This window comes from Anser brachyrhynchus (genome assembly GCF_964034855.1).
Source record: "Anser brachyrhynchus genome assembly, chromosome: 2".
NCBI classification, from domain to species: Eukaryota; Metazoa; Chordata; class Aves; order Anseriformes; family Anatidae; genus Anser; species Anser brachyrhynchus.
In genome coordinates this window covers 106,197,882-106,223,064 of record NC_137695.1, presented here as the reverse complement: position 1 = coordinate 106,223,064, position 25,183 = coordinate 106,197,882, and the positions used below count along the sequence as shown (strand labels likewise).

General features: G+C 38.3%; 1 protein-coding gene and 1 long non-coding RNA gene across 4 annotated transcripts in view; both read left to right on the top strand.

The window, feature by feature from the left end:
- The window catches only part of GNAL (G protein subunit alpha L), a 193,029-nt gene that overhangs the window by 134,799 nt on the left and 33,047 nt on the right, over nt 1–25,183 (top strand). The window lies entirely within an intron of this gene.
- LOC308189835 lies at nt 7–24,524 on the top strand. Its single transcript, XR_013946636.1, has 2 exons — nt 7–22,187; nt 23,139–24,524. It is a non-coding gene; the product is annotated as an uncharacterized lncRNA (long non-coding RNA).

Sequence of the window (25,183 nt, the reverse complement as noted above, 5' to 3'; positions counted from 1 at the left end):
GTGTTTCTTTCTATGGAATTAATACCCAAGAATGTAATCATTTCTAAAAAGTTATGAAATATATTTATATTCTTTTAAGATCTGGGTGTTTGGCAATGCAGCAATTAACATTTTATTTCTCTGTGTAGCCTGAGCATGTATAGCAAAAGTAATTGATGGCTTTATCATAGTCTGCCGTTATTACACAACTAGATATTCTGCTTTAGATACTTAACAGCTAATAAAGGCTAATATGAAAGGAAAAATCAAATTAAATAAGTATCTGTATTCCATTTGAAATATATTTATACAGAATAATTTCAGTTGAAACTATTAAGTTTTAAAAAGTTAGAACCAATCTAAGGAAAATGCTCTGTTTTAAAGTCTATGACTCAGTGCTGAAATACCTGTTTCTTCATATTTCACTTAAGCCTCTGAGATTTTTACCTAACAGAATGCATACCTGCTTTACTATTAAGTCTCTAGTATATTCTCTGGGAAAAAATGATAAGCAGTATTTCGTTCAAGATAGTAATATGTTTGTTATTCTCTCTTTCATATAAATCAAGTCAAGCAGTACATGTGTCCATAAGAGTAGTAATCCTTGAACAGGTTTGTCTGATTGGGAATGTTTGGAAAAGAGATATGTAGTAGATTGTGAAGGTGCAGATCATAAATACGTAGTACATTGATGAAAATAGATTAATCAGGAAGTACTACATTAACGTGACAGGGCTGCAAAACTCCGCTGTCCTTAGTAATAACCCAGCTCTGAATTAGACTTTGACCAAAAATACACATTTCATGTGAACTGCTATTGCGAAAATGTGTACTCTTACAGTTGCTATGTGATTTAGGGTTTTCAGAGAACACACTCCAGTGTGTTATGATTTGTCTAATTGGCAGTGTGGTCAGCAACAATACCGCAAGTCTGTTGTAGCACTCAGTGTTTTGTTTTTCTGTCCTCTCTGCTCCCAGTGCCTAGGCTCAAGCAGAGAAAATGGGCTGTGTAGCTAAAGGAATTGTGTGCTTCTGCCACAATGGGGAATTTCGGTGCCGTGGGTTGTATTTTCTTTTCCCTTATTCCAGACTATTCTGGGGAAAGAGAAGGATCCAATAATGATTCATCAGCACATGGAAGCGAGGGAAAATTGCATATGTGTAGGAAATAACTCATTTGACCTCAATGGATTGAGCTTACCAAAGCTCAAGCATTTGCCTTGCAACAGTCCGGACAGGCAGTAGTTCTGTATAATACAAAAAAAAAAAAGTTGTCCTAAATTGTGGTTGGTGGGTCTCCCCTCCACCCTTGCCCGCTGCTACCACCGTGGTACAGATCTGAGCTATGCTTCCTGAGAAGTCCAGGCTGACTGTTCTACTGTATCTATTAATACACTCAAATAAGACCTCAGACCAGTAAAATAGAATAATAACATGTATTTAAAGTAAATGAATACAAAGCTTACTGTAATGATCAGTAAAGACATGTATCTCCCAGTCCTGCTCCGGAAAAAGCCTATTTTAAAGGACCCAGCAAAGACACTGGATTATAGTATTAATGGCACTCTATTTTCCCTTAAAAAATGGTGCCTAACTACAGATTTCATCGAGAAGGCTGTTTCATGGTATGTCCAAAAATAAAACAAAAATTGGGAAAAATGTGGGTCTAGAATGAAGTCCACTCTTCTGAAACATAAAATTAAATCCCACTACTTATTTTCGTAAAAGCTTGAAAGAAGATTATTGTTATTTTTTCTGTATATTTTCTCCATCTTTTCTAACTGGCTTTCTTTTTTTGTTGGCGAGGTCATTCACTATTGTACTTACTACAACACTTGCATAATCCTCCACCTTCAAGACAGTTTATGAAATAGTGTTTAATACTTAAATATCCTTTAAACACGTGTGCTTTATAGTTTGTGATCTACCTGAAAATGTAAAAGTTAAGCAACTTACCCACGTTTTCAAGTGTTCAGTCTTGGTATGGAGATTTGAAACTCAGGAATACCTGTGTCGTTGATCTGATCAAACAGCCTTTTCTTCACAGGTGTTGACGTTAATATAATGAAGTGTAATCTTAACAGAAAGAAGATACAAAAAATGCACCTAACTTTTATCTGCCCCTCCATCATTCCTTGAAAATTAAAATGGTACTAAGAGAGTCAACGAAAATGAGATTTTCAAGCGGTTGTATATTTGCTGCATGCCTGTGTTTATGTATTGCACAGCAGCAGTAGCTTTACCAAGAACACCTCTGTGTTAACATTAGATGTTATTCAGAGTAGCTGAGGTGAGGTCAGCCTTGTAGCTGAAGCAATTGAGACTGGGTTAGAAATACAATACTCATAAGCACAGATGTTTTCTTACATGAGAATACTTATGTGAGAATACATGTAGAGAATACTGACAGTGAAGATGCTGTCCTTCTGGTTCAGTAGGTGTGGATGACATTTCGTTTAGAACCTGTCCGTGGTCATCTTTAACGGGTGAAGAAAAAAGGGGAAGGAGCATAATGCTGATACACATGCTTGCTGTGAGATTTTTAAATATCTGCATTGTTTTCATTGCACAGGCTTTGGGACAAAGCATCTCAGGCCGTCAGCTAAACCCCAATCTTATACCTGTTAGCGCAGGAAGAATGTTATCAGCAGGCCACTACTAATTTCTATGCTTAAAAAAAAGCAAAACAAGAAAACTCCCAACTTGCATTAAAAATATCGTTGGATTACAAGTTGTATTGCTGACTTAAAATACTGAAATGCGTTATTAGTATGTTATAAAGTCAGCAACCCAACTTCCTGACTCTTAAATGAGTTACCAATACAGTGTATTTTAAAAGAGTTTAATTTGGCTACAATACTTAGCTTCTCTGTTTTTAAAACTTAACTTAATTTTCTTTATTACTCTGGGAAAAATATTTTTCTGGAAAGAGAGGTAGTAGGAAGACACAAAGGCAAATTCTTTATTTATATTGGGCCTGAAAGTTGCTTTTCTTTTATCTTTAATGCCTTTTTAAATTACCGGGATACCGATCTTCCATGGAAGTGAGAATCAGGGCCTGCTTGTCGGGCCATTTTAATATTCTGATGTGAGTGCTGCATACATCTGCCCTTCTCAGTGTCATGCTAATACACAGTGTGGTGTTTGTAGCAAATGTGAAACTGTGACTGAACAGGAGGTCAGACATTGTGGTCTGACAAGGGTAGATGTATCATAACCAACAATCTGAATTGTTCTTCATCACTAACTACGAACTTATTTACGTAATTCTTGTGGGGGTGGAGAATATCTGTTATCAAACTTTTTTTTCCTTAATGACCGTCATATATTTCTTAGAGAATAGTATCATAGAACTGGCAGGTTATTGTATGTCCTGTCTTCTGATTTAGTGTTTCTTTGAAGCTAAGTTTCAAGTTTAATTTCAAAAATCATATTTAATTTTAAAAGTTGATTTCATTTCATTGTACCACCATTCAGCTTACCTAGATTTCAGCAGGTTGGTTTTGCTTATGATGATATTTTTTTTAGCTTACTTTGGTTATCTTTAACCTACTTTAAACTGCTGAGATTATGTCTATATTCACATACTTTATATTCAGCAAGTTCTAGCTCTATAAGGGACTCTCAGATTGTGCTTTAGTGCTGTTTTAGCATTGAACCATCTAGCATATAAATTGTAGACCAAAATACCTTCATTAAAAATTTCTTGTCATTCTGGATCGGTTTCCTAAAAGCTAAATAGTTTTCTGTAAGATGAATACAACTCTTTTTTTAAAAAAATATTTTATTTTCTTCATACTTGTTGCTTAATGTCAAATTTTATTGTATTCATGGAAGGGAACTGCCAGCAAACTGCCTTGAATATAGAAGAGCTCAGCAAAAACAAAGATCCAGTTATGGTGACCTTCATTTAAGAAAAGACAAAGATTTGATGAGTTGGTTATGTGTCTTCATAAGTATGTTTGCATCTTTTAAGAAAATTAATGTCTGTGGCAATGAAGAGGTATAAAATTTTGGTTTACAATAACATACCATGAGGTAGAGTTACAGGTTGTTACTTCCTGTTTGATAATATGCATGTAAGTGGGTTGACTTCATTCTAATGCTAGTTTTCTGCATTCAAAGTCCCTTTTCTTCACTGCCAACCATACTATGCACTAATTGGTGGCTTCTTTAGCAATCCCAGAAAAGCTCTTGCAGTTACATTTTGCTTGGAAATTCATACATGTGCCCAATGACAGTAGTGAAGTTGAAGAATTCTGCAGATTGTCAGTCAGCATCGGGGAATATCGGGGACGGTCTGGTGACATACATGTGTTGTCTTGATAAAGTAAGAGTTGAGTTATCTTAGTTTTGGTTGCTCACATGTCAGTTTGCTCAGCTGACTGGGTAAAACTGGTTGCAGTGATGAGACGTAAGGTGTGGGGATACTACAGCACTTAGGCAGTATCAGGGAAGGATAGTGGTTTGTAGATCGGAAGAGAAGAATTAGGGAGAAAAAAACACAAAAGCAGAAAATCCAATTCTTTTTCTAGGTCATACACAGTTTGCTCAAGGCGTCTTTTCAGGAAAAAAAAAAAAAACTACTACTTTAAGGTTTACTGGAAGCTTCGAGAGTTTTATTTTGTCTCATTGCATTCACACAAAATAGCTGTGTGTTTGTGTGTGTGTGTGTGCACACATGTGGGTGGCCCTAGCTGGAACGGTTGTACTTTGCTCGCTGTGCTCCTCTGTTGAGGAACTAATCCAAGGGCTTAAGGGAACAGTGCCCTCAGCCAATAGTTTATCCCCATTTGACTACCAATCTTTTTTTCCTGATAAAAAACGCCACTCCTGATACACTCAAGTGTGAAGGCCTAAACTGGGCTCTGTACAAACATTTGTGCTAATAAAACTTGATTATGCAAGTTCTCAGAAAAGCAAACACAAGGGATATGAACTTGGCCAAAGAAAATTGATTTTATATTTGAGCTAATATTCATGCAAAGGACACATCTCAAGTTCTCTTTCTTTGCAGTTATTCTGTCTGAGAACTGTTTCAGCCAACCTATGAGGCATCTGTCCTGGTATTAGGTGAAGTAATTAAAAAAAGTTTTTTAAGTTGATGTCCACCATCTCCTGAAGTGTGAAAACTTTTTCTTTTGTTTTCAGTCTCTCTTGAAACCAAGTTGTATTTCTAGGTTACTGTGTTCTCTCCTAGATACAAGGCTTAATCATTAGTATGGACATAATCACTCCTCAATTCCCTCTTGCAGTGTGAGGTCAAAAAGCCTTCGTTGTCATTATCTGTGTCTTTTGTCTAGCATATCACTTCAGTCTTGTGTTGGTACGTACACAGGCTGCATTCATGCCTGTAAATAAATATATGCGTTAGTGCAATTCTCATACCTTCACTTAGTGTGGCTTTGGGATTTGCTGTTTAATACTACTTCTAGGGATTTTCCTAGAATTGGCAGCTTCATACTCCAAATTGGATTCTGCTAAAGCTCTCACACGGAGAGGTCACAAACAGGCTGTGTTGACTCTGTGGCAGCTAAGTCCTTCCTGTGGTGCCTTCCCAAAACCAGTTTCCAGTGATCCTGATCCACCAGTAACACTGCTGTTGTCCTCAATATTAACCTTTTCAAGACCAACGTCCTTATTAATTACTAATTCTGTCTCCTGTGAAAGTTCTGTATACAGTAATAACTACCAGTGTCTGTACGGCAGCAAGCAGCTTCCCTCTTCTGACAGTGTGGGAGGCCTCAGCTTTGGTAGTTAAATAGCAGAACTGCTTCTTTTTTTTTCATTTCTCCTTATCATTAGAGCATAGGAAGGAGATACTTTCCATCATCTCAGCATTTTTGTTTGTTTTATAATTTTCGCTGTATACAGGATTAAATCTAGGGATTATGCCCTCCTGTATGTATTTGTTCCCGTGCCTCCCCATCGTCATACACTGTTCAGTTCTAATTCAAGATCATTGAAACATGAGGAAAAATAGTGTCATGGGCACCCTTGAGATCTGAGTTGAAATTTTGCTAAAAAATCCTACAAACTACTTAATATTTTACATAAAACTGTCACTGGTAATTGGCTGTATCAGTTAGTGACTGATTGTTGCAGCCCGTCAAAGATTTTTGACATATCTCATGTCATATGTCTTTGACAAAGTAGATACATGGAACTGAGTGCCTTCAGTTGAATTTGTATACTTTATGGCTTGTCCCAGGTTTCTTCATAGTACTGTGCTGTAGGAGTAATGCAGACAGTAGAGGTCACAGAAAGACACCTTTAAAAAAATAGAGACTTCCCAAAGCTGAGGAGGGAATTCTGGTAGGAAAAATTACTTTTTAAGGAATTATATATATGCTTAGAAGAAGCGTTGCAGCCTGTTGAAGTACTGAAATGCATTAGCACTGCAAATCCATTGGTAACCCACACTGTTACAGGCAAAATTACATGTGCCTTTTATAGCGTTAAGAGCAGTGGCCTTTTGCATCTCTATGCCTAAACCCATGCAGTTGCAGTCTTTGAACATACAAAAAGATGTCCAGCCACCTACCGAGCATCTCCCATTTGTGATGGTAACTGCTTATGAACCACCAGAATCAAAACTGTATGTGAAGAAGGAAAAGGTGGTTGTGATACCGAAGTGAACACGTTGCTTGAAAATGATCCCATCTGTACATCTTCTGTGGCTCATTCCCTGTGGCATCCTCCCTGCCACTGGGGATTCCTGGAAGGGGGAAGGGACCACTGAAGGGACCTAGAAAATTTCCTCATCACTAACTTTCTCTGGGAAGACAGCCAGCATGAGACCAAAAGAGTCTGACCTGGTGTGCTTGCATGCCGCATGACAAAGCTGCAACAGAAAATGTAAATGCAGTTACTGCTGAATAAGCAACTGGTGTTTTCGAATTTACATGGTTGTATTATCTGAGAAATCATTATCAATCTGTTAGCAATCTATTTCTGCACTGACAAGTAGCAACAATCAATAATCAGAGTACCTGCACCATCTAAGGAACAGGTGTTAAGGAGCTTAAGTCTTTCATTTTTGTCCCTGAAAGAGCAGTATTGTATCTGTGTGTTGTGACACGATTTGAAACAAAATCCAAAATGATTTCCTTTCCCTTGCCATCTCTGTGTTCGGATGCCCTGTTGCTCCGACATGCACCGCCTGCGTGTTACCAGTCCTGGTGCCATGCCTTGCTCTTGTTCGGACCATGCTGACTGCACGCGGGAAACAGAAGCGCTCCTGAGAGGGAGTGCTCACATCCATCCTGGAGCTTGAAATACACAGCCTGGGGTTTGCAGAGCTCTTGTTGTGCTTTCTGATAGCTGCCTACTTTCAAGACGCCTTGGTGCTTCTTCATGCGTGTCTTGAGAAAGTGAGAAGGCGTATTGAAAGGGAAGTGGACCGATGAAATATGGCTGCTGAAACCGTGTTTTTGTTGTGGAAAGGAAGAGAGCAGAGGGAGAGTGGGAAGGAGTAGCTGAAGGATTACGCAGGAGGAGAGAAGTCGCCTTGCATACCAATCAAAGAAACATGGCTGAAATCTTTTTGAAGTGCTTTAAGCACAGTTGTAACATTTATTTTCAAATGTAATAGAGTGTGAGTGTAGCTTCAGATTCATATCTGAAGCATGCTTTTAATTGGCAGGTCAGAACCAGAAGGTGTGAAACAACTCAGGACCCCCTTTCATCTTTTCTTTTTATCTTTAATAAATTTCTCTCATCATAATGAAATAATAAGTAAATGCAGGTCTTTGTATAGATTAAGGTAGACACACTGGTTATAAGCTAGATAATACATTTTTTAAACTAGTGATTCTTTTTAACCTTGGTAATGGTTTATTAAGTATAGAACTTAATGTTTTTTACTTAGAGAAAAGATGAAAAGTATTAATCAATGGTAAATGTTTCATTCCTCGTGTTACTGAAATTTTGATTGTGATACGTGTAAATTAGACTAATAATTTTCTTCCATCTAAAGTTCACTTCTGTTTATAGACAGCTCACTATGACGATAGAGTTTCTTTTTCTTTATACAGCATCACTTTCAAACCATACAGAATTCAGCATATAAGTTAGAAGCAAATTGTCTTTCGTTAACTGATGAGCAGGTTTCCTCCACTTACCTGATTTAAACTATAAACTCTAACCAGACATAGAAAAAATGAGAGAGGTTATAATTATAATTATTTTAGCCTTACTGATGAGCCTTCTAAAAGAGGTATTTGCCAGATAGGACAAAAGTCATTCTGGTGTGTGTTAGGCTTACATTTTTCACTGTTTACTAACTATCAGACCACACTCTTGAGAGGCAGAATTGTGGTTTCTTAAAATACACACTGGGAATTTTCTGAAATAACCATTTCATCTGTTGTGAATTTTTGTTGCCGTTCCCCTTTTTACCCTCACTCCTGAAAAAATACCATCAGACTTAACCAATTCTTTCTAATTTTATTAATGAGAATGTGACCATGATCATATAATACTATTATTTAGAAGTACAAAAATGTGGAAGAAGAAGCTGTTGCAGAAACTGCCAAAATACCTTTGTATTCCCAGTTTGCAGGAAGTAGCAATATGAAAATACCATTCCCCAATAGTATGGCATATGGGCATGCACCCACCTCTTCTAGCCACCTGAATTAACAAGTGATTTCTAGGATAAAAAGCAACAATATCTCTCAATTAAAAAATAAGAGAGAAGATAGGCTATATACACGGGACCTTCTCCATCTTCTAAATATTAATACGAAAAATTATTTTTCCTGTTAGCTACTTACCACTGAAGAAGCATTTAAGCAGCCCTAGATGGGATGCTCAAACATTAAACTAAACTGTACATTTTCCCACATGCTTCTGCATGCATGACAATGTTTTCTGCAGTGTTAGAACAGGCAGAAAGTTTGAAATGGTAAGGCAGAAAAACATAAAATATTCCTTAACCTTAATCTGAAGTAGTAATATAGTTGTACCTCTTAAAAAAAAAAAATCAAAAAAAAAATCCTTTTACAGATAAATAAAATGTCCATATTAGAATTTAGGGTTATTTCATGTCTGGTCATCGTAGAAGTATAGAAGTGATTGGTTTCACAAGAACTAGCAAAAAATAATGCTTCTGATACAGGTTTCCTTTGCCATACAGAATATCAGAAAGTTTTCTGTTACCCACTATGACAACATACGTAACTTTAAACGCAGCAGTATTAAGGTTTTCCTTCTTCCTCTGCATTTTAACATTTATGAAATAAGTCAGGTCTTCCTGCCTTGTTTTTCCAGACAAGAAGTGAATGGTTGCGCCAGGGGAGGTTTAGGTTGGATATTAGGAAGAACTTCTTTACCGAAAGGGTTGTTAGGCATTGGAATGGGCTGCCCAGGGAAGTGGTTGAGTCACCATCCCTGGAGGTCTTTAAAAGACGTTTAGATGTAGAGCTTAGTGATACGGTTTAGTGGAGGACTTGTTAGTGTTAGGTCAGAGGTTGGACTAGATGGAGGTCTCTTCCAGCCTAGGTGATTCTGTGATTCTGTGTTTACTCCTCTCTGATACATTTTTGCCAAAGCAGTCATTGTGGCAAGAATCAGCTACAACAGTCAGAGAAAGCAGTCAGTAAGTATTGATGAGCATCAACTTTTGGAGTCTAAAGGCCAAGCAGAGTTTTGACAAACACATGAAAGTATCTGGTTTTGTTCTTGTTTTTTAAGATGTTTTATTGAACATTCCTACTTTCTTTTCAAAATTACAGCAAAGCTGGCTTTTATTCTACTGAGGAAAGAGTTCTTTCCTCTCCAGTCAACAATATTTTTCATTTTTTCCTGAAAGCCAGATGAATGCTGATTCCATGATTCTGTGATTCTTAATTTTTTTCCAGACTCTTTGCACACACATTGTTACGGTAGGTGTGGAACATGTTTCTCTGACAGAGCAACTCAACTTCATTTGGAAATAAAATCCACTAAGCAAAACTGAGGATTGCAGAGATCTGTCAGCTGAGCTCATCTGCATTTACTTTTCTGTGTTAGTATCTTGTATTTAACTCGGAGATATGTTTTTCCATATTCCTTCTGCAGAGTTAAACTGCAGGCTTTCAGAGGCTTATATGCATTTACAATACAGACTTCAAGCACTTTCAGAGCCCGAGCAAAACCCGCTGAAGAGCCAACACACTTAGCATCAGCCTCAGTGTGCATGCTCTCCAAGTGTTGATGTCCCTTAACCCAAAGAAAGAGCCTTCTGCTGTATGTGTTGTTAAAGGGGCTGTGTGTACTTTATATCACAGCAAAGAGGATCTCTTAGAGGACAAGAAGCAAAGAGACGCAGGTACAGGATTTGAGTCGGTGAGCTGGCACAGTGGGCCAGTGTGACTGGTGAAAGTGGCCAGCATCTGGGATGTTGAGTGACGAGAAGGGACTTCATGGAATTGGTTTCATTAAGGGCTGTTTCGTTTGAATTTTGTGTATTATAAATAATATGAAGTACTTTTCAAATAGAACAGTATGAAATAATTTGGTTGTTAAAAAGCAGGCCTTTGAAAGTAACCTTGAAAGTTGATGTCTAGCTAGTGTACAGGTAACTACCAGTAGAGAGAAGCTTTAAAACTGGACATTTCCCTGATACTGAACCAAGGAGAGAGTAAAACTCTTAGAGTAATCATGCTGATACAGCTTAGCTCTAGCAGTCTTTATTGTGAGTCATTGCTTGGTGTCAGTGTCACAAAACTTCTTCAAATGAAATAAAACTGCAACTGTTGGTTATCTAGAATCTGCATGCAGGATTTATGAGTACATTTCAGAAGGAAGTTGTAGGTCATTCTGTCAGCTGTAGTGTTATTTATATGCTTTTCTTGGTTTAGGACTGTTCCAGTGTATGCATGGGAGAAAGAGTAAAGTATGACCACAGCCAGCTTTATTATATTGCAGAGAACATTTAGAGTCACATATTTGTTCCACTTCTCCAGTTTCTGTCAATCGATAGGGAGTTTAATTCGATCTGTTCGTGTACAATTCATTGTTGAATGTGTGCATCTTCTCAATGGAAAAGATCAGCTGGTTAAAGAATACTTTAGCCTATTAATAAGCTTATCATTATGTAACACAAATGTATTTTAAATTTTTCTGTGGGATTTTTTTTCGCTGTGCTCCAAAGATAAGTGTGGTTTTTGTTCTGTTGCCTTAAACCTAACCTACTGTGAAACATTTGTTTACATAATATTATATAATACAATAACTGTATAATAACTATAATACCTGTAAGTTGAATATTTAAAAAAGAAGCAAGAGCAAAATTTAATGCCAGGTAATATGTGATGCTGTCAACTTACTTATAATTGGGGTGTGACTTTCCTGAAGCTTTACATACATTTTTTCGCTTAGAGATGGTCAGCTTTTCTTTTTACAAGTAGACAATTTCACAACACAAGATAATGAAAGACCAAGAGTCATTTTTCTTCCATGAGGAAATATTCACTGACCAGACTCTGCATACATGGGCTCATCTGCACTTACATACGTGCCCAGCCTTGTTTATGTTAGGATCTACAAGAAGCCAGGGCTTGGGTGGTGGTGTTTTTCTAAATTAGTGCTACACCAACAGATTTGAAAAAAGAAAAATGGTGGAATGCAGAAGTTAAGAAATAAGAAAATAAAATTAAGTTTATACTATGTTGGAAAAATGTAGAGGCTAAGCCCCTGTGCTTAAAAAAGAAATTTTACACCTCAGACTAAACGAAGATGGGGTCTTGGTATTTATCAGTTTGGTTGTAATCCCAATTTTAAGGTAAGTCAGACTGGGAGACTAAGCAGTTTAACAGTGTCTCTTTACTTCTTGTAATTAAATTAAATCTAATTTTGTTCCTTTTTAATACAAAACAATAATGATACTGCCAGATTTTTGAAAAAGTTTATTTGACTTCAGAGAAGCCATTTCAATTGTGTCTATTGTAGAAGTATTCTTTCTGATTTAATTAGAAATGTTTGTTATAATGGTGGGTTTTTACACAAAGTTTCATTTGAGCATAAATTAAGCAGTGGAGAAGAAAGTATGTGTAATGTCTGTCAGTAGACTTCCTGTGTAATTGACCAAATAATTGTCTTCCAGAGCAAAATTTTAAAATGTTAATTTGTTCTAGAACTAGTTCAAAAATTACTGTTTTCTTTATTTTGCTCCCTTGAAAATTCCTCAATTTGTAATCGAAAAAGACAGATGATCTTAAGCAGTTACCGTGCTTCACTGCCAAACACGAAAAGATGAATCTTGAAATCAGTTGTATTGGTTTTCTGAGAAGGGTTTTCAGATTTAGTGTCCTTTCATGAACATTGCCAGGGAGCTTGAGGGATATATTTTTATTTTTCAAATACTTTATCACAGAAATGAATTGTACTGAATATCCAGATAACATTTTAGTACGTTTTTCTAACTGAATATTGCTGACACATTTAATACGTTTCTTGACTCGCTGCCTTCAGCTCCTTCCTTTTTCTTTTTTTTTTTTTGGCTGTATAAAAGAAGGCTTCCGTACCTTTCCTCTGGTATAAAAGAAAGTGTTGGGAGTTGGGAAAATCTGCATTCTGGACATTAGCATTCTGCAAGCGTGATGATACAGATACATCATCTATTTCCAAACACTTTGTGAAGAAATGTAATGATCAGCATGGCTGTAATTTCTTGGACTTACGTACTGGCACAGCTATGTCAGACTTGCAGTTGCTTACACTACTATATCAAATTATCAAAAAATAGGTTGTTAATGAGCAGCAGAGTGTCAGAGTGAGGAAAGTGCTGTAACCACTAGGGTTTGTTCTATTTAGGGAATACAGAAGCAAGCTGTGGTACTAAAGGGACTTCTTTATCCAGTATAACTTCTGTCTTCATTGAGTTTGTTGGCATGTTGCCTCACATTGTAAGGATCTTAGAAACTTATTTTTTGATAAATTTACCATATACTAGATTTTCTCCACTAACATATTGGATTCTGTTTTGAAAAGCTTTTGTATAAAGAAACAGATGCCAGTTAACAAACATTTACTACATTGTACGAAATTGGCAAGCCTGGTTATGAAGCAGTCACAGTAAACTATAGCTCACTATATCAGCATTGTTACTGCTGTTAAAAAAAAAGGGGAGGAAGACAAATGTAGTTACTAGTTTTCTCTCACGGTTTCATTTTCTGTTAAGACATGCATGGAGGTCTTTTGGTTTTGTTTTTGTTTTTTTTCCCTGCTCTAACTTGCATTATGCGCTGGTTGCTCACCTCACCTCATGCTCTCTAGTTGGTAGGCAGCTGGTGTTTGTAGGATTGTCACTGCAAGGTGAGAGGGAAGAGATTGTGGTGCAGAGGGAATGCAGAGTGCACGTCGCTTCCATGAGTTCCAAACAACACAGTCAACAGCTGAGGTTTTTAACCTGATAGTACTTTAAAAGTAATCATCGTCAAATTACCTTATGAAAAACTGGCAAGGGTGAGACCTCTATTAAAGCTTATTCAGAGAAATTGACAGCATATTTATAAATACACAATTCTGTACCTCTGGCAGGGAGCTCGTCATAATATACAGTATGTTGAAAGAATGATTATATGATGATTAAAACTGATTTTAGGAATGTTCTTACATAAGTTGTAAACAACTCATACCAATTTAGAGTGTGGAAAAGAATAAGAAAAGATTGTAGGTGGGCGAAGATAATAAATAGAGGGTTCCCAAGTAAGGTAAAAATAATAAAGCACTAAGTATTTTTAGGCAGGATTGAAGAGTCTTAAAGCATTGGACCTTGCTAGTAGTCTCTTACGTCTGTTCTATGAAGACATAATTCTAAACGTAGGAGATTGCACTGTGACAGGCTTTTTAAGCTATGTCCTGATGGAAAAGAGCAGAATGGACATGGAAAACAAACAAAAATACCTAAAATCCTGAAAACAACTAAAGAAAACTTCGCAAGATAAATCTGTTTCCACATCGTATGAAGAACACAATGCAGATAAATGTTCAGAAACATGAGTAAATACACTGCTGCATTCTGAGCAGCTTGTAAGCCTGGCTAAAACACAGTTAGAGTAAGTGAGGTTAGCATTGTTATTGTGAAGTTATCATGGACTTAAAGGAGACCATGAAAACTGAAATATAGAAGGAAATGCATTTAATGACAAGTAAAGAGTATTCAGAAAAAATACTAACATTCTGAAGACATTCTGTGAATTTTAGAAAGGGGATAACTGAAAGGCCATTCCAAAATATTTAATCTTCTGAACCCTTCAGAGCATGTGATGAGTTTAAAACAAGTGTTTTTCTCCCCAAGCAAGGCTTGTTTCATCTCATCTAGCCTCGTTGTTCCAGAAGATGGTTATCTTCTGCAGTAGCTGCGAGAAGCACAACTAAACTTCTTTCTGGAGGAAAAAAAGAAAAGGACTTTCCCAGTGAAAGGTCTCACTTTTATTCTGCCTTTCATCAGACTGACTGTAGTCGTCTTACTTTGTGGACCTCAGAGTACTGGGGAGAGGTTCTTCTAACAGGTGTGTTACTGTCCTCTTTGTCTTGAGACAGTGCATAAGCCCACCTCAAAAAAATGGGCAAGAACACTTTGTATCCTTCTGTACCTCGTCAGAAGTCCCTGAAAACCTGGGAAAGAGACTAGACCTTCAGAAGACTTGCTTGCTTTCTGCAGCCCCTTGCAAATTACAAATTACCGATGTTTCTCCATTTTCTCTCTCAAACTAGAGACAGAGGCATGTCTTGTTGTCACACTGCTTTGGAGAGATTTCAACATAAAACCTACTTATATTCTGCGGTTTATAAAGGACTACAGTATCACCTTACCTGTACACAACAGTTATTGCAGCACTGGCTGAAAGTCTTCTGAGCAGAATCCTGCACGTGTAGGATTGCATTTGCGTTGCCCTTTTGCTCTGTTCCAGCGCACAGATCGCTGACTTACTTGTGGTCTTGATTTGAATTACAACTGGATCTCTTTTTGTTTGCCGACATTTGTATTTCCCTTTCTTCTCTCCCCTTACTAATAATATCTGTGGATCCATTTCTTTGCTTTACCTCATTTTGTTTGTTCGTTGTTTTATTCTTGGCAGATTGGCCATTTGCTATGACATGGATCTCTGTGCTCTTGAGATAGATAGGTAATGTGTCCGCTTGGTCAACAAACAGTGAGGTTCACCTGTCTACTTGGATATGTAAAGTTGGCTCGTTTTACCTACTATTTATTCCCAAGCTTCCTTTGACTTTTTAAAATGATTTTATGCTTTACTATTTAATGTAATTTCCAGAGGCAGAATACAGGGGTGTTTATTCAGAAACTGTCATGTATCTGTAAAGACTAGAAAACACTAGCATTTTTCAATCAATTGAAGTCTTTGCATTTACATACTGAAGGAAGTTCTTATCTCTATTTTCCTACTGTATCCTGTTGGCGAACAGACCATTATCTGACCCATCAGATCTAAACGTGGAATTACCTTTATATTGTCTAATTCAATTATATTTTTCTACTGTTCATAATACGTGTTTTTTTTTTTCTTTTTTTCTCTGTGTCTATCTTAATAGAAGTCTGCTTTTTACGTAATTCATACTGTGGTAATTCTGCTTTATCCAGACATGTGGCTGCTTCTCCATACCTTGTGATGAAGGAATAGTGTCATATGTAGCGATTTGCTCGATAAGTGCTAGATCTAGGCATGCATGATAGAGACAGCATTGTTTCCAGAGGAACCACAAAAACAAGTATACAAAGGCAGGGAAAAAAAAAAAAAGGAAAAAGAAGGAAAAAAAAAAAAGACTTCTTTTCATTTTAGAACAAATTCAGCAATACAGTCAGTATCCCGTGCATTTTGAAATGATTCTGCTTCCTACTAGGAGTCAGCCATAAATCCAGTAGGGAAATAATGGCAGCTGAAAACCGTAGTGAGGGTTGTGAGCATTTGCAAACCCTTAACCATATCCCTGAGAGGATTCAGTGCAGTGCATCTTGGTACTCTCAGCATATGCTGCAGATTGTTTTCCACACAACAGTTCATAACCTAGTGGCAGAGAAGACCCCAAGATCTTTGTGGTGCCACCTCACTTGTAAGGTAAGCAATATGTGCTCATTCTGCTGATGTTATCAGACAAAACATACCAACAGGAGAAGAAAGGGGAGAAATCACCGTTTCATTCAGAACAGTTTTCATTTTTTTACTAAATTGATTCTTGCACTATGATTCTCAAGTGAAAAGAACTCATCAGGAACCCGCACTGAAGTATGCTGGAAATTCCCAAACGTCGCATAGTGTGCATAAATATTCAAGCTATTCACAATTTGAATATTACTTTTTATATGCATTTCTGCTTCTATTGTTGTATAGTTTAAAAGTAATTAGGTAATATCGCTTTTTCTCAGAGGTTGATGACAGCCTTGGAGAAATAAAGTAACAAGTAGAGCCTGGTTTCAGTAAAGAAACTTCCTAGAACCGTAATACCTTTAAATATTTAAGTGTGAAATGCTCTTTTTTCTGTACGTAGCTACCTTTTCAATCGAAAGGATTGTTTCTTCTCCAGTTGTATGTCCTCAGCTGAAATTCTCAAAACCTATAGTAGCCAGCTGGATTAAGTACTTTAGCTTTTTTTCTGAGGAATTTGAGGAGTCCTTATTTGTTCCTCTGTCACTAAAAGGTGAATTAATCAAATCCTAATTGTTTCCCAAAGTGAAAGCAAAGAGGGCATTGAAATAAATCATCTGTTTGCTACGTGCTCGAGGCCAATAAGGACTGTGAAGGAAAGAAAAAATATGGAATTATATTAACCCTCAAACTAAGAACAATAACAGCAACAAAAATACTCAGCATTGACAGTGGAAGATTTTGAGCAACGGGGAATGTGACAGTGGATTGTGTGTGGCATGATGGGGGTGGCTGGCCGTGGAGAAGAGTTGCTTCCTCCTATCCCCAGCTCCTCCATTGCCTTCTTTGTTCTTTGACGGGACCTCCACTTGGCTTTTGCATGCAAGCCCTGTAGCTGCTCACATGTTTAAACTCAAGAAGTTTGTCAAAGCATCGCTACTCTGGATTAAATGTTGCAGGTACCCATTCAGTACCTTACTCATCTCCATCTTCAGTGCTCTGAGCAACAAGCGACCTCCCAGTTGCAATTTCCTGCACTGAAAATGACATATTTTTTACATGTATGCAGTTGTATGAGGAAGAGTGTATTTATTACATATGTGCAGGTAGTTCAGAAGATTTCTCCCCCGAGTCGTGTCTTCCAGATCTGCTACTAACTTGAGAAGGTAAGGGGGCTCTGGAAATAAGCTGCTTTCCTTCCTCCTCCCTACCTCGCTGCTGCACTAAATGCCAATCTGCCTTTTCATCCCTCATTTTGCCTTCCAGTCCCCTATGCCACTTCCCCTGCACTGATGCCTCCCTGAAGCACTGTTTCGACTCTACTTCATAAATATTCCACAGATTATTTCGGGTGGTGGTTTCCAGAGGAGTGTGCTGAGATGTGGTATAAAGCCAAATCTGCAGCTTCATACTGGAGTCAGATAATGCCAGAGACATTACGCAGACTTTGAAACTAAGTGTGCCAGTCTAGTATTATGCATATTCCTAGAATATGTTAAGCAGCAGTGTCCCTTCGTTTCAAAAACAACAACAAAAAAATCCTTGCAGGTCACTGCATGACTTTCTGTCTTTGTGCAAGATTAAATTAGAAGTAAATTGGTTTGGGTTTCTTGGAATGACCGTGCTTATGTTGCATTGTATTCTGTTCAGAAAGCTCAAGGCTGGTTTTTGCTCTGACAGTGTAAATTGTCTGATTGTGGTAAGATAAAACAGTATAGAAGTTGCTTTTTTTGCTAATCTTATTTGACCGTCAGTTTTACAGCAGACTTGGTGGTAAACGCATTTAGTACAGTTATACAGGTTTGGGGATCCTTTGGCTATTTTATTCGTAATATTCAGTCCTATTTGAAGAGTGGGACTAAATTCAAAGCATTCCTCCTCTTTTTTTTTTCTTTTTTTTTTTTCTTTTTTCAATCCCGTTCCCTCTCTTTTGGAAATCGTGGCATGTTGCTTTGTCTTTATCTTGGTAGTTTGAGCTAGAGTGAGATGCATTTCTAAGGATCAGTCTGAACCTGCAGTACAATGCACAGAGATCTGAATGGCTTGTTGTCAGCACCAGTTAAAGATGCTGTGACAAATCAGCAGAGGAGTGGGGGGAGGAATCAGTTTACAGCTAGGACAACTACAATGGCAGTTGTATTGGGAAATCAATGTTCTCTTGGTGGTGGTTTTTTTTTTATTATTATTTTTATTGCCCAAATGTCAGTGTTTCTCAATAGCTTGCTCATATGAATAAGAGTCCAGGGAATTCTCCACGTCCAAATCATAGAACATGTGCTATTGTTTGCATTCTCTTCAATTTCTGAGCTGCTTACAGCAGGCTGTAATCATGTATCACGCTGGTTTTTGGTCTGTTATGCATTATTTCAGTTTCTTCTGACTTTTGTCTTCCTTATTTACACAGAGGAAGCAAAAGGGCAAACTTCGTCAGGAAAAAAGTGCTTAGAGTCGTAGCTTTACTCTGGAGAATGCATTATCTGTTTTGGCCTTGGGGTAGTTTATCCCTGTGTTTCAGTTTACCCATCTGTGAGAAAAGGTGTAGTGCCTTCCTTAAGACCTTGTAAAACCTGTTCCGGTGTTTGACATTAAAGGTTGTTCTGCAGGAGTCATAGGTTTTTTCGGTACAGTGCAGTCATAAGTATTGGCTTGTCTTTCCAATCGCTGTGAAATAATTGTTAGTGCTGCTCTTTGCCAAAGACATCATTATTCTGTCTAGAAAGTATCAGGACAGCTTCATTACTTCCTGGAAAGTGTTTGGTGCGGTACAGGTACAGGTCTGGTCCTTCTCAATTCTCTTTGTACAGCACATCAAATGAACTCTGCTCATGCAGCTATAGATGAGATCAAATTACAAGTTTGGGAGAACTCATAATAATCAGATTTAGCATACGTAAATATGGCCAGAATCTTGTAGTTCCACAGTGTATTTTAAATGAGTTTTTATTTTAATACTGCAAATGTTTTCAAGTTTTTAGAAAAAGTTCTTGCGCTGGCATTCATGATAAGACTCATGATAGACAACATAATCTACGATGCATAGGCTGTTGCAAGATACCCTGAACAAGAGGGGGAAAAATCAGAATTATTTAGGAATGTTTTTCCCTAACCAGCTCGACTCCTTGTCCACGCTGGGAAAATCCACCACGTTGGAAAATGGTCAGCCAACAGCTTTGTCTTTAAAGTGCATAAGAGCCTGTGTAAAACATGAGTGATTCAAATGTCATTAACTACCACTTTCCCTGTCTATACTACCAGTAAAATTGTGTTCAATGTGTTTTTTACTGTGTTTCAAGTGTAGACAAAATCCAAGTTGTTCCTGGTGAAACATGTACACCAAAGGGCTTTTAAACTTGGTGAGTCTATGACCAACATAAATGCTTTATAGGACTGTCAGGGACAATGTAGATATTATGTAAATATTTTCCAATAATGACCTCGAGACTTATTTGCTGTAGACTATGTAAAATCAACATAGTACACCCAGCCAAAGTTAGGAATCTTTGCTCCCCTCAGTAGACAGATGTCTTCGTGAAGGATGCTTGAAAGGAGCCAAGCTAGATGATAGGAATGCACCCGTGTGTGCTTAACTGAGTGACGCATACTGTCTTCCAAAGGCTACCCACTAGCTAGTTAAAGCCCTATTTCAGAAGTATCAGGGAAGGTGGTAAAATGGTATAGCCACTGCATCTCTTAGAAGAGTTGATCTTGTGGCTGTTTGCCATGGATTTCCAGTGATCCAGCAAGCCTGGAGAGAAAGTGACCGTTCAGAGCTCTGAATTGTTAGATCCAGCAATCTGCCCCTCAAAACAAACAACACTGTATAATCTGCGGTCGTTGCATTTAGAATAGATGCAGGGAGGCGTCTCTTGTTTTAATACATAGAGTGCAGGTCGTAGGTGTTTGAACTGAGTGTCCTTTTGTAGGACTGACTGCGAAGATTATATATGCTGTTCGGTATCCTGTTGATTAAACGATACTACAATTTCATCTGCCATCTGTCCATTTTAGGCTTGCTAAGCAGTAGACCCCGATGGACTGTGCTTTACAGAAAGGCTTGCCCTTTTCTGAAATGTTATAGTGGAAAAGGATTGTGAAAAGAGTCACCCCCTTTATCAAATATGGCTATGTTGGTACAAGGTCTCTTCCTAAAACACTTTTCCAGAGAGGGCCTTTCTCGCACTGACAAGGCCTTAGAAAATCATACTCGGTGATCTCCCCCACCCACAAGCTGTGGTGGAAACAACTTCTTGTATTCTTTACAGCGATGCAGCCATCATGTGTCCTTGCTTCACGCAGCCAGAGCAGCTGTGCTCTCATGTCCAGCTGTTTGCACCATCTACTGCAGATGGTACAAAAAAATCTCCTTGGAGTTAGAGGAGAAGAAAGAGAGGACTTGCAGAAAGAAAAGAGCCTTTTCATAAGCGTTAGAAAGCCTATCACTAAAGCACAAATGATTTTCTGTGCTTTTTAGTTCAGAAATATCATTTCCTTAAGCTGGCTCAGTCTTCTTTACATTTTTTTATTAGGCCCCTTGTTTGAGCTGACCTTTTAAAAACCTCTTTTGAGTAGCTTTGATTTTTATAGAGGAATCCATTAAGGGGTAAGAATACAAATAGCACAGGGCTTCACTGCCATACAATATTTCACCCTCTTAAAATAATTATTTTCTTTCAGTTGCTTTCGTTGGTAGTTGAAACCTGCTAGGAAAAGATCTACATATTTTATTTGTGACACAATAGAACTGGGAAAGTAAGCAGTAAATAATAACGACTCTTAACATAAACTTACTTTCCACTGGTGAGGCTTATACTTTTTTTCTTTGTCACGCAGTGAGGAGTCCCAATGTAAGTCATGTCTGCATTGAAGGTTTGCATGTGGACAGCTTCCAGACTTGTCACCAGCTTTACAACCGGCCTTGCTATTTTTGCTGTGGATTTTCCAGCTGATACTAGAGACACTGCCCATGTACTGGCTGATCTGTGCGTGTGTCGCAGCTAGTCCTCCAAAACTGACTAATCTCTGCAAATTCAAGGGTACCTCTTCTAGAATAAATTCTGAGGGCCAAGAAGTATAGCAAAAACAGTCATATACTTGAATTATACAGCAGCTCTTTACAGGAATTACTGATTGCACATGGCAGAGTTGCACAGACCAACATCTGCGTAATTCACAAGTATACAATGTTTTTGTTCGATAATTGCTTATCAGTGCAAAGATCAGCCCCAAATTACAGTAAAAAATAATCTTTTCTGGGTTGAGGAAGGCCAAAACCGGTCAAACTCCAAATTACTTCCCAAACTGCTTTCCTACCCATTCTGGTGCAGGTGGTGAGATGACTTGTGGCAAGCCCTTAAAGTTGCACATGTAGATAGATTTTGGTCTCTGTTTCTCCCCACACTTGAGCCCAAGGCATGGAATTGCGGTAGATAAAGCTTTTTGCTAGCCCCAGAAGAAGGAAGGTGGTTGAATACATCTCTGTATCCCTTTGCTTCGTCGGCCTCAACTCTGCAGCACATGTCCAGATGGCCACAGGGCCTATTTTGCAGCTACAAGCTAAATCTCACAGCAAGCAACTTCCTTCCGTCAGTTAAGAGCGTGCATAAAAATACAGAATTCTTTCCTAGAAAAAAAAAAATCACCGAAAACTTTTCTTCAGGGAAACACTATTTCACACGGCAGCTGGGAGAATGCTCCCTTTCTTTTTGTGTAGGGCAGCCAAAAATTGTGGTCCTAAAAAGGCTGTAATATATGAGAAAGTACGAGCCTAGACGGATCGAGTATGAAAGATCAGTATTGTTTTCTCTTCCTCTTCATGCCTTGTGTATGAGCTGAGATGGCAATGGGTGAGAAGTAACAGCCGCCCCTCCAAGGAGTTATGAAAAATACTGGCATGAGCTGTTAAACCACTTAGAAATATAATAGCACAAGACAATGAATAGGATTAGAGAAATGTGGAAGTTTGTAGAATTGGTGGCAGCGGTTGACCGCTTGAATCCACCAGCGGATCTTGTTCATAGGGGAAGTTGGAGGAAAGCTAGCTATTAGTACTACTTTGTTTGCTCTAAAGGAAGAGGGCCCAGCAGAAGGGAGCTTCAGATAGCAGCAGTGGGCATTTTGGTGTGTATTTTTGGTACAGCTTCGACGAGGTTTCTGGAACGGCAGCTTAAGTTTAAACCTTCATTTGGGGTTCTTGGTTTGTTTCATTTTGTTGTTTTGTTTTATTTTTATCAGCGCTTTCCATGCCTTCTGTCTTTCCTTTTCTCGGCTTTTCTAGCTGCTGATCCAGAGCAGCATGCTTTTATTTTTAGGTATTTTAAAACTTTTTTAAAAGAAGGTTTTTACTTGTCTAGAAATACACTGTCTTCAGTAATTGCTTATCAGTGTGAAGCTGTCAGTTCGCTTTCATGCTTTTATTTCCATTGCCTGGCTCAGTAATAAGGCAACAGATACGATTAATGTTGTTTTAAATGTTTTTCTTCTCCTGGCCAGGAAAGGTATACATTGGAGATTGTGATTTATTTTCCAGGATCTTTTATGACATTGCACATGCGTTTTGAACAGTACGCTAAGGGGAACATTTAGAATAATGTGTCTGGCAGCTTCCGTCCCAGTCATTGTCTAGAATTGACGTTGTAAAGCTGAGAAATGCTGTAAGCATCGGGTAGCTTGTAGTACATTTCTAAGGGTGCCGGTTAAAGATGCAGCCTACCCTTTGTAGCTATTGGTAGGTAGGAAAATGATTTTGAAATGCTTCCTGTATTACAAACCGTTTCGCTCTTCAGAAGCAGGGAAGGAAAAAGGAAATCAAAAATGTAATCTGGCCATACGTAAAATTTAGACACGTTTATCCTGCATATGGTGTTAAAAACTGAGGTGCCCTCAAAGAAGCAAGAATGCCTTTAGAGATTGGTATTTACAGCCATTTTCTTTGCCTTTATCACAGTCACAGCTTACTAGCTGGGAATCTAAATAAGAAGTCAGCTGAATATACACATTGCTAGGTTATCTCATTGCTAGCTGCCTGCTCTGTTTATCAAGCACTTATGTAACGTTCTGAATTATATTAAGGCAGGGCCAAGCGTTGTGTTCGCATGCTGCTATCCTAGCGCCGGTAGGAGAGATGAGGGGAGCAGCGTGCAGTGCGGTTAAAGGGATGGCTGCCTCCGCTCTCCTGCCTCCCCGAAGCTCAGCGCCGCACCGTAGCCCCACTTCGCTGTGCAGCAACGAGGGTGCGAGGCTGGGGGACGCGAGGATGGAGGCCCGGAGCCGAGGCGAGGAAAGCAACAAGTGCCGGGTTGTAAACATTGATCCGAATGCTGTCAAAGCGATCTGCTTTTGGAGGTGGACCAGGGATTTTCAATATGTGTTTATAATCAAGAATGTAAACAGCATTTCGTGTTTATATGCTCCAGATACAAAAAGAGGCTTTCGAAGCTCTGATTTGAACTCTTTAAAAATAAAAGAATTGGGGTAAAAAAGCAAATGACGCTCCTGCTAGCATTAAATCATACCATTACCTCACTCGCTTCCTCTCCCTCTCTATCACACACGGTTGCTTACAGATACTGCTCCAGAGCTTCTGTTTTTCCTTTTCGTGCTTAGGCGATATCCTTTTTCTGAATGTGCGTGCATGTGACGGGTTTTTGTTTGTGTTTTTCCCCCTTAGTGGGACGTAAAAAAAGGGTTTTGTCTAAAAGATGTCTTCAAGTTAATGATTCTCTGTTCAATTACAGACCTTTTAACATTAATACACCAGAGCACTTTCTGCGTAAATGAGTTGGTATAGACTCACTGTGACCATTACTTAATCCTGTAACTTGTAAGAAACTAACTGTAGCCAGTCTGAACTGGTTTCGGGATTTTGTTTGAGTTTTTTGGTCAATAAATCATAACGTCTCATGAGACTTATGAAAATTCCTTTTAAGCCATGGTAGTTGCTAAGTAATGTCCCTACTTGGATAACAGTTCAGATACCAATCCCTAAATTGATAGCTTGCAAACAGACTGCTAAATTTGTGCAGGGAGCCTTTCTGGACAAAGCCGGTCAGTTTATTTGCTGTTTTTTACAAGATTAAAGCCTTGAAATCTCTCTCTGCTTAAGCTGCTGATTGCCATCTAAATTTCCTGAACTTAAAAGTTCCTATCTGAAATAAAATCTGAATCCCAATTTCCTTATCGTCTTCACTACTTGCTCTAAAAAGTTTTAAAGAAAAACAGGCCGCCTTTTTCAGTTTGGGAATTTTATCCATCACTTCAGTGTTCCTATCTCCGCATTTAACCATTAAAAAATAGTGCATTAATACCAGGCTTAGGCGATGCCTGCTTCTGATTCATTTTTCCCCTGAAACTAGCTCCAGAGCAGCTCGTGACTCTCTTAGACGTGGTGTTAAAAAGGACTACCTGAAAAATTCCAGCTGAGAAAAATAAACTGCTTTTGTAGAAAGAAAAATAACCCCTGACTTGAACTTACTTTGGTGTTTGAATTTTAAAATAAGCTTTAATTTTTTTCAGAGAAAGGTATAAGTCAGGTTTGAGTTGGGATATGCATGTAAATATTGTTTAGCACAGAGGTGGGTTTTGTGTCAAAGTTTGTAACATCAGCATTTCGTGACGGACATACATAAATTATGTTTTTTGTGACACAATGAGGTTTGTATAGAACACATAAAAGCTGTAAAAACAAACAGAAGGGTTGTAATTTTACTGTAATTTGCAAACTAATTAAGAAAATATTTACGGCGTTTTCCCTAAAGAGGCATGGGCACTGGTAGCCCTTTACTAATTTCCATTCTAAATTCTAAGCATTTTTACAAAAGCTAGTCTCACTGTTCTGCGTTTTCAGGTAAGGTAGCAATAAGCCACCTTAAAAATAAGCGAGCCATATTAAGCGTTATCTTTTTTTCCCCCTAACTGGCATCGACTGCAGGCTCGAATTTAGCTTCTCCGCGGCGCGTTTCACGCCACTCGGTGAGATGAACAGCCCAAGCTGCAAAATCGTACGTCGCTCACCCACTAACAGGGGCCTTCTTTTCTGTGAGTTTCCATAAATTAGATGTGGAGCCAAAGCAAGCGGAAGCTATTTTTAGTGCAGCAGCAGCACTGCAGAACAGAAG